The sequence below is a fragment of the Coffea arabica genome, chromosome 9c, assembly GCF_036785885.1.
Source record: "Coffea arabica cultivar ET-39 chromosome 9c, Coffea Arabica ET-39 HiFi, whole genome shotgun sequence".
NCBI classification, from domain to species: Eukaryota; Viridiplantae; Streptophyta; class Magnoliopsida; order Gentianales; family Rubiaceae; genus Coffea; species Coffea arabica.
In genome coordinates this window covers 24,403,517-24,413,987 of record NC_092326.1, presented here as the reverse complement: position 1 = coordinate 24,413,987, position 10,471 = coordinate 24,403,517, and the positions used below count along the sequence as shown (strand labels likewise).

At 40.5% G+C, this 10,471-nt stretch overlaps 2 long non-coding RNA genes across 2 annotated transcripts; both read right to left on the bottom strand.

The window, feature by feature from the left end:
- Nucleotides 1–357: 357 nt before the first annotated feature.
- On the bottom strand, nt 358–1,618 carry LOC140013991 (uncharacterized). The gene is made up of 2 exons (XR_011820841.1): nt 1,333–1,618; nt 358–648 (listed from the first exon to the last, which is right to left on the bottom strand). It is a non-coding gene; the product is annotated as an uncharacterized lncRNA (long non-coding RNA).
- A 3,564-nt stretch (nt 1,619–5,182) lies between these two features.
- LOC140013996 (uncharacterized) lies at nt 5,183–6,418 on the bottom strand. The gene is made up of 2 exons (XR_011820846.1): nt 6,133–6,418; nt 5,183–5,448 (listed from the first exon to the last, which is right to left on the bottom strand). It is a non-coding gene; the product is annotated as an uncharacterized lncRNA (long non-coding RNA).
- Nucleotides 6,419–10,471: the final 4,053 nt, after the last annotated feature.

Genomic DNA, 10,471 nt, shown 5'->3' with positions numbered 1-10,471 from the left:
AAATGCTCACTAGTGGGACTGACCCACGGCTAGTGGCGGTATAAAAGGAAGTGCTCACTAGTGGGACTGACCCACGGCTAGTAGCGGTGTAACAGAAAGTGCTCACTAGTGGGACTGACCCACGGCTAGCGGCAGAATAAAAAGAAATGCTCACTAGTGGGACTGACCCACGGCTAGTGGCGGTAAAATGAAATGCTCACTAGTGGGTGTGACAGCCCCACCTTCCCCTAAGGCGAACCAAAGGGGTTAGCGGACTGCCTGCCCAGCTCTCGCCAGGACTAACGGTTCAGTTTACGTCGATCTATTATGTTTCAGAACTTACCATTGCGCGCAAACAATTCAAAATCACAAAAATAATAAAAAACGAAAATCGAAGCCGAAATTTATCCAAACCACGGCCAAGCATATATGTACATTGGAAATCAACATTTACAAGCCAAACGGCCTACCAAAATATCCATCTAGTTCATACAAGTGCAATTAGGCCAATACAAGCCATCCATTAAAGAAGTACATATTCGGTTTGCCTATCAAAAGGAAATGAACCCGTTACACATTAGGGTTTCATTTCAAGAGCTATACAAAAGACATTTACAAGCTCAATTTGGCAAATGACTATCCAATCCATTCACAAAAGTAGTTATATCCCTGTAAGGAAAATAAATAACACGGAATGAGCTAAAGCCCAGTGGTATACTACTACATTAGCAACCAAAGTCACATAAGCATAACCAATCACTTAAAGTACACCATAAGCAATGGAGTAAAATGGTAAAAGGATACAGTCGGCTCTCAAGAGCCTATTTCCACACTTGCAATCTTGATCCAACCTCATTGACTCTCCGTCAATGTTACAAGTACCAAACCGTAGACCACCCTTTACTTCCACTTCCTTCCACCCAACATACCCCAACCGGGCCCGCACTCCATTTCAGTAGCTTTTGGTAATACTCGAGTATACCGGAACCAAGGGTCTCATTACCACAAGGTTCCCCAGTACAGTCCCCGTGGCATGACAATTTTCACGACCAAGCCCTCGCCGGCTCGATCCAATTGACTACCAAACGGGGTTGAGCTCAGTGATACAGTAAAGCCGTTGGACAATCGTCCCAAACGACACCAATTCAGTTTCCATACATGGAATTCAGTATCTCATATAACAAATGCAGTATTTCAGTAAAACGGTAAATAGCTATAAAGGAAATTACAAGGGGTGAGGGCGGTCAAGTACACCCCCACCTCAATCATTTCCAATAACCAAATAAGCCTTCAAGGCAACAATTCACATAGCACGAAGTCACATTGTAACAAATAAGTGAGTAGTATACTCACCAAGCAAGTAAATGGTGTTTCATGCACCACGATCACCAAGACGTCGTGAGCTACCGTCACGCCCTAGAACATGTAACACATATAATAAGACTCCACACCGAGCCATAAACAACACCAATTCACAACCCCAATAGGGTTTTATAAACATATACAAGCATGATAGCAAACCAGAAATTAAGAGAGGGCTTTAACTTAAGCCTTGATAAGAAAACCGGATTTGACCTCATAATGCGGTAATGGCACAACTCTCACTACAATTATCGGATGGGGGTGTAAGACCCACCATTTCGAAGCCAATAAACAGAGCTACAACAATGTAGAAGGTCACTCAATCCAGTTCCTAACACAACTAGGTCAAATATGCAAAATACTATACCAGAATCACCAAAACAGGTTTGCAAAACACAGAAAACTGTAATCGGTATATCTCAGTCCATACAAGTCCAAATGCCAAAATTCCAAAGGCATAAGTTAGCTAAGACATCCAGCTACATTTCATCAGAAGACACCAACTCCAAAATCCAAACCAATTCCAGTCAAAATGGCCAATTACTATCGCAGTTTTCGCATTCTGATCAAAGCAGAACAGCTACAGTAATTTCGTCATATCTCACTCTACACTAATCGAAATGACCTGAAATTTTACAGGCACCTCAAACACATCAATACCTACAACTTTCATGTTTTGAGGAAAGTCTAATTCGGCCTCTAACCCTATTATATAAAACCGGACAGAATTGGGGATTTTCAAACCCTAACTTTTCACAATGCACTCCAAATCCAAAATTAGTTGTATTTATCCACATTTCACACCCACTAGAGTCATTATAGGCCATTGCCAATCATCATAATCAACCACACCATCATAATCCAATTAAACCAGAAAAATCATCAATAAAATAAAAACTTCACCAAATCACTTCAAACCAAGATAAAAACCAGAAATTTCAGCACTCTAATCACTAATAAGCATAACATAAGCATCATTAGGTGTAGTAGGGTGTTTCAAGCCTCACTTACCAAGAAACAAGAGAGATGAAGATGTTGAACACCTTAGCTCTTCAAACAAACTTCACCAAACAACTTACTAGCACTAGAAGGAAGGATTTTATGGAGTGAAATCTAGTCTAAGCTTTTGTTTATGGAAGATTGAAGCTTATGGAAGCTTGAAAGTTGGAGAAATTCCTTTCTTCTTTGCAAGGAGAGGGCCGGCCATAAGAGGTAAGAAAATGGTGATTTTTGTGCATTTTTTTGATATTTAATCCTTTGGTCAAAAAAGTCAAAAATGTGAATAGTATTTCTTAAAGTCCACCCAATCATATTGTGACACTTGTCACACTCATTAATGCATTCTTATCTTTCTTTTTCCCTCTCACATCAATCACTTCACACATTCTACTTATCTCTTAACACCCGATAAATTTTACACAGTATCCGAAACTTAACCTTATTGGCCGAATTTTTCCGAACTTTTCGCACTAGTGGGTCCCACATCCACTATTTACTCTTAATTTTCTAAAATTTCACCAATGCTAGAAAAATCATCTTAAAACTATAATTGCTCATAAAATCCACCCAGATAATATTTCTAAGCCAGAAACGCAAAAATTATGCAATTAAGGGAACTAAAATCCTAGGAAAATGATTAGGGTTTTACGGGTTCTCACACTCTCTCCCCCTTAAAAGAATTTCGTCCTCGAAATTCCTTATCATTGACTGCTCTGAGATTAAATTGAGCTTTATACTTTGCTAACAAATCTGTGCCCCTTCACTGGCCAGGTTCAGTAAATTCTTACCTTCCACGTCCTCTAATGGGTCAAAGCCTTGATGTTGTTCTAAGGAGTACACCCGAGAGGACACTTTTGATCCATCCTTGTCCCCCTTCGACCGGTCAGGGTGGGTCGTGGTTGGTGGCAGAGTCCCTTGCCGCTCGCGCAGGCGAGCTGGACAGTTAGCAATTTGATGTTCGGCACTCCCACAGAGCAAGCATTTTCCTCCTTTCCTCCAGCAATTGTCCTCCGAGTGGTTTAATTTTCCGCAATACCCGCAGGGTCCGCGTGCTGCAGAAGCTGAGCCTCCTCTTGACGGCCTCTCTGGTGACATTCCCGGCATCCTCACTCCTCCCGTTCCCCGCCCAAATTTGGGAGGGATACTTTCATCCTCCTGTCCCGAATTGTCTCCAGGAAATCCTCTCTTTTTCGCCTGAAAGTTTTTCACCTGGAGCCTAGCATTCTCTACCCGTTGTGCCTTTTCCACTGCTTCACTGAAGGCATTAATTTGGGCTGCCGCGAGGTCTTTCTGGATTTCTACGTTCAGGCCCTGGACAAATCGCCGTATTCTTCGTTGCTCGGTCAAGACCAACTCAGGCGCAAACTTGGATAAGCGGGTAAATTGACTTTCATATTCCGCCACAGTTTGAGCCCCTTGGCGGAGCCTAATGAACTCGTCCTCCTTCCTCTCCTGGACTAGAGGAGGGAAAAACTTTGCATTAAATTCTCGGATGAAGTTCACCCAAGTCCTTGGCGTCTGCTCCCGTTCCCATTTCTGCCTAATTACGTTCCACCAGGAACGGGCTGCCCTCTCAAGCTGAAACACGGCAAAAGTCACTTGCCGTTCGTCAGGGTAGTGTAGGGCTGCAAATATATCCACCATCTTTTCAAGCCATCTTTCGGCAACGTCTGGGTCGGGTCCCCCAACAAACTTTGGCGGAGCGAACTTTTGGAATCGTTCGAGAACTCTGTCTTCGCTCTCGTTATGGTTACCAGGGTTTCCAGGGTTAGGGTTTGGGTTTTGGCCCTGCTGTTGCACTACTTGTGCTAGTAAGTTTGTCATTTGCTGCATAGCAGCAGCTATTTACACACTAGGGTTTACTTGCGGTTCCAGATTGGGTCCAGTAGAGGTTTCCCCCGTACCCCTAACCGGTGTGGGTTGCCTACCCCTGCGTCCACGGCCTCGACCACTTCGGGTGCCTTCCATCAATGTAAGTCAATCTAGGTCATAAAAAATATACTGTTAAAGGGCACCTAACCCTTCCTTCCGTAACACCAGACAGGAACAATGAAACAGGAATAAGTAACTCAAACAATTACCGCGAAGAGCATTTAAACACATAACACGTATACATAGATCACATAACCAGGTTAAGCAATTATACGGAACAGTCAGTCAAGTACATACGAAGTCATTCCACGAAACAAAAGGGTCTTCCAAAAGTACTATAGACACCTAGGTCCCAAGTACAAAAGAACTCACGAAAAGCTTTCCCCCTTCTAGGGCTTCGTCCAAATATTTATATCTTAATCAAGGTCGATCACGCTTAACCACACCCGAACAAACCACACGAAGTTCCATAGAATCGCCTTTCTAGTTCACCAAATCCTTTCTAACCTAGGCCCTCATATCTTTCGTATCCGGGCGCAAGAATCTCGTCTAAGATAATTCACATCTCGAGCCGGCCGGTCCCAAGAGTAAACCATCCTTATTAAAGATTCCTACCCGACATACATACCTAGCTTCCTCGAGTCCCATGATAATGATTCGTACATTTATCACATGCCCGGTTCATAACTTATGCTCAAACGAGCACTTAAACATATTCATGAAATTAGGACCACAACACCACTTGGCCCAGTCTCACTTCGCGCAGAGACCACACGACGTGGCTCTGATACCACCTGTGACAGCCCCACCTTCCCCTAAGGCGAACCAAAGGGGTTAGCGGACTGCCTGCCCAGCTCTCGCCAGGACTAATGGTTCAGTTTACGTCGATCTATTACGTTTCGGAACTTACCATTGCGCGCAAACAATTCAAAATCACAAAAATAATAAAAAATGAAAATCGAAGCCGAAATTTATCCAAACCACGGCCAAGCATATATGTACATTGGAAATCAACATTTACAAGCCAAACGGCCTACCAAAATATCCATCTAGTTCATACAAGTGCAATTAGGCCAATACAAGCCATCCATTAAAGAAGTACATATTCGGTTTGCCTATCAAAAGGAAATGAACCCGTTACACATTAGGGTTTCATTTCAAGAGCTATACAAAAGACATTTACAAGCTCAATTTGGCAAATGACTATCCAATCCATTCACAAAAGTAGTTATATCCCTGTAAGGAAAACAAATAACACGGAATGAGCTAAAGCCCAGTGGTATACTACTACATTAGCAACCAAAGTCACATAAGCATAACCAATCACTTAAAGTACACCATAAGCAATGGAGTAAAATGGTAAAAGGATACAGTCGGCTCTCAAGAGCCCATTTCCACACTTGCAATCTTGATCCAACCTCATTGACTCTCCGTCAATGTTACAAGTACCAAACCGTAGACCACCCTTTACTTCCACTTCCTTCCACCCAACATACCCCAACCGGGCCCGCACTCCATTTCAGTAGCTTTTGGTAATACTCGAGTATACCGGAACCAAGGGTCTCATTACCACAAGGTTCCCCAGTACAGTCCCCGTGGCATGACAATTTTCACGACCAAGCCCTCGCCGACTCGATCCAATTGACTACCAAACGGGGTTAAGCTCAGTGATACAGTAAAGCCGTTGGACAATCGTCCCAAACGACACCAATTCAGTTTCCATATATGGAATTCAGTATCTCATATAACAAATGCAGTATTTCAGTAAAACGGTAAATAGCTATAAAGGAAATTACAAGGGGTGAGGGCGGTCAAGTACACCCCCACCTCAATCATTTTCACTAACCAAATAAGCCTTCAAGGCAACAATTCACATAGCACGAAGTCACATTGTAACAAATAAGTGAGTAGTATACTCACCAAGCAAGTAAATGGTGTTTCATGCACCACGATCACCAAGACGTCGTGAGCTACCGTCACGCCCTAGAACATGTAACACATATAATAAGACTCCACACCGAGCCATAAACAACACCAATTCACAACCCCAATAGGGTTTTATAAACATATACAAGCATGATAGCAAACCAGAAATTAAGAGAGGGCTTTAACTTAAGCCTTGATAAGAAAACCGGATTTGACCTCATAATGCGGTAATGGCACAACTCTCACTACAATTATCGGATGGGGGTGTAAGACCCACCATTTCGAAGCCAATAAACATAGCTACAACAATGTAGAAGGTCACTCAATCCAGTTCCTAACACAACTAGGTCAAATATGCAAAATACTATACCAGAATCACCAAAACAGGTTTGCAAAACACAGAAAACTGTAATCGGTATATATCAGTCCATACAAGTCCAAATGCCAAAATTCCAAAGGCATAAGTTAGCTAAGACATCCAGCTACATTTCATCAGAAGACACCAACTCCAAAATCCAAACCAATTCCAGTCAAAATGGCCAATTACTATCGCAGTTTTCGCATTCTGATCAAAGCAGAACAGCTACAGTAATTTCGTCATATCTCACTCTACACTAATCCAAATGACCTGAAATTTTATAGGCACCTCAAACACATAAATACCTACAACTTTCATGTTTTGAGTAAAGTCTAATTCGGCCTCTAACCCTATTATCTAAAACCGGACAGAATTGGGGATTTTCAAACCCTAACTTTTCACAATGCACTCCAAATCCAAAATTAGTTGTATTTATCCACATTTCACACCCACTAGAGTCATTATAGGCCATTGCCAATCATCATAATCAACTACACCATCATAATCCAATTAAACCAGAAAAATCATCAATAAAATAAAAACTTCACCAAATCACTTCAAACCAAGATAAAAACCAGAAATTTCAGCACTCTAATCACTAATAAGCATAACATAAGCATCATTAGGTGTAGTAGGGTGTTTCAAGCCTCACTTACCAAGAAACAAGAGAGATGAAGATGTTGAACACCTTAGCTCTTCAAACAAACTTCACCAAACAACTTACTAGCACTAGAAGGAAGGATTTTATGGAGTGAAATCTAGTCTAAGCTTTTGTTTATGGAAGCTTGAAAGTTGGAGAAATTCCTTTCTTCTTTGCAAGGAGAGGGCCGGCCATAAGAGGTAAGAAAATGGTGATTTTTGTGCATTTTTTTGATATTTAATCCTTTGGTCAAAAAAGTCAAAAATGTGAATAGTATTTCTTAAAGTCCACCCAATCATATTGTGACACTTGTCACACTCATTAATGCATTCTTATCTTTCTTTTTCCCTCTCACATCAATCACTTCACACATTCTACTTATCTCTTAACACCCGATAAATTTTACACAGTATCCGAAACTTAACCTTATTGGCCGAATTTTTTCGAACTTTTCGCACTAGTGGGTCCCACGTCCACTATTTACTCTTAATTTTCTAAAATTTCACCAATGCTAGAAAAATCATCTTAAAACTATAATTGCTCATAAAATCCACCCAGATAATATTTCTAAGCCAGAAACGCAAAAATTATGCAATTAAGGGAACTAAAATCCTAGGAAAATGATTAGGGTTTTACGGGTTCTCACAGTGGGACTAACCCACAGCTAGTGGCGATGTAAATGAAATGCTCACTGGCGGGACTAACTTTACGCTCCAGTGGTTGTGAAAATGAGATGCACACTGGTGGGACTATCCTCACGCTCCAGTGGCTGTAAAAATGAAATGTAAAATGAAGAACTGTATAAGACTTGTTTGAAAAATTATCTAAAAATTTGCCCCAGTGTGATGAATTGGTCAGTGGGATTAATTCCAAGCCTGCCCAATGGGATGTTGGCGTCACGAAATTCAGGACCAACGGGATCTTGTGAAGTTGGCGGCACGAAGTCCAGTCCCAGCGTGATCTTGTGAACAAGAAATTGAATTTGATTTGCCAAGAAACAATAAATTAAACTTTGATTTTTGACCTTTCCGATTTTTTTTTTTTTAGTAAATCTCTTCAAAGATAATTTGCTCCAGTGTCAAGTCCATTTTCCTCCTTCTTCTTGCTTCTCTTTGCAGTATCGGCCTTCCGCCTCACTGGATGCTTTTCGTCATTTTGAACCATGAATACCTGTACAAGGGGTTCATCAAAGTATGACATGCATTCAAATTTCTTATTTGGAAAGAACAGCGTGATTGGTTTGACATCCTCAAATGTATTACAAAAATTTTGCCCCATTGTGGGCTATTTTGCAAAATCTCTCACACGAAAATTTGCCCCAATGTAGGCTTATTTAATTGCAAAAAATTTGTTTGAATGACCCTCCATTTATTTGAACAAAGTAAGCAATTGCTTTTCCTAACATATCATGTGAAGAAAATTGAATGTCTTGCTTAAACTCATATAGCACATTTCATGATGAATTTCTCAAAATAATGCCAAATTACGAAAGATTTCTTCCCCACTTTAGCATCAATGCTTTGGGTGATGGGTCACTATTTCTGGTTGGTTCATCTTTCAGGACCAATCAAGTGACTTTATTTTTGATTTGGAAGTGGCTGAAGGAAATGGGAGGTCAGAAGCTGTCTCATTCTTGCGCTCAAATCGTATCTAACCCATTTAATATCACATCTTAGTGAAAGCAAATAGTTTGTCCATTCTTATTTCTTAAGAAAACTTAGTCAACACATAAGTTTTAACCTTGCAACAAATGGGTAGGAACAATAGCTAAACATGCGAAAACTGGTTATACCCTTTTGATCACAAATGATTGATGGATTTCTTATGAGCATAATACTCACTTTGGATTGTCATGAAGGAATAAGTCAACGATGGACTTTATGAGCTTGTAATGTGGCTTGAAAACGATAGCTAAAAAATAAAACTTTCAAGGACATTGCACCGAAGATCGCATTTTCCCAAAATTGTCCCTATTTTGAACTCAAAGATCTCAGACTTTGTTTGCATTTTTTCTCATCACTCACCAGGGACTTCAGCGTCAAATTTTTCTGCATTTTCTTGCCTTTACTTTTCTTGCTTTGCTTTTTGCCTCTTTTTCCTTTCCCTCAACTTGGTGGGTTTTCACATGGTGAGTAGCGTCAACCCCATACCCAAGCCATTCAGAAATACAGCTAAAATTTTCCGGCATCAGAAATTTTCTTGACAGGACCATTGAAAAGAACAGAAGTCAGGACTTTCGGCTTTTGTAATGGGGTCAGGTGGGGTGCTTAGGAAAGTTAAGGCTTGAAGGCAGATTTCAAGAGTGGCTTAAGTAATCTGAGATCGCATTGTTGTGCCAACCCTATTTTAGGGTTAAATCAAGACTTGCCCCAGAGTTTATGCTCAATTGAGGCTTTTTCTCTTTCATTTTCTTTCTTCTTTTGATTTTTCGGCCTTCTGCCATTCTTTGAAATTTGCCCCAATTTATTTGTGAACTGAGGTTCTCTTTTCTTCTTTTATCTTTTGATTTTGTGGCTTTTCACTTTTTCACTTCTTGAAATTTTTCCCTTTCAACTCAAACTTGTCCCAGTATGGGGTTTGCGATTCTCAGGGGTTGCCAAACGAAATAATTTATTCTGAAGGCTCAAAAGGGATAACTAGGGATAGAATGTTTGATTGGAAAAAGAAGAGGGCCTGACTTTTATTCCGTTCCTTACAATAACTCTGAAAGGAAACTTTCATTAATGGAAAATTTCTGGTATGTATCTGAATTAATTGACTGAGGAAGACCCTTGTTCATCCATATTTGTAAAACATAGGCGATCCACGCGGACAAAACTCTTCCTTTTCTTTCTCTTTTTTTTTCAAAATTGGACCCCAAGTGGAATCAAATTTCCCCAATTTGCGGTTCCCTCCTTATTCTAGCATTTTTGCTTTTCCATTTTTCTTTTTTTTTTCTTTTTCAAAATTCCCCAATCTCCTTCCCCAATGTGGGGTGCGATCATATGTGCACTCGAAAAGAACCACCAATTTTTAGCTCAAACGAGGATGCAAGGGATGATCAGTATTTAGGTTGTAGAAATGACGGCCAAAGTATCATTCTCACGCTTCATGACAACCAAAGTAACGCAATGCTCATTGAGAATTCATTCCCCTTTTTGATTTTTGAAAATTTCAAATGCAGGGTAGTGATCATTGAGGCTCTAATTTGAAACGAAATTATTCTTTTAAAGGCTCAAACGGGGGAGCAAATGATAAACTCTGTATAGATAGAGAAACGAACGCTTGAAGTATCATTCCAAATTTTCAAAACAAACAAGAATAATGCACATTCTTGCTTTCACTTAGATGTGAAA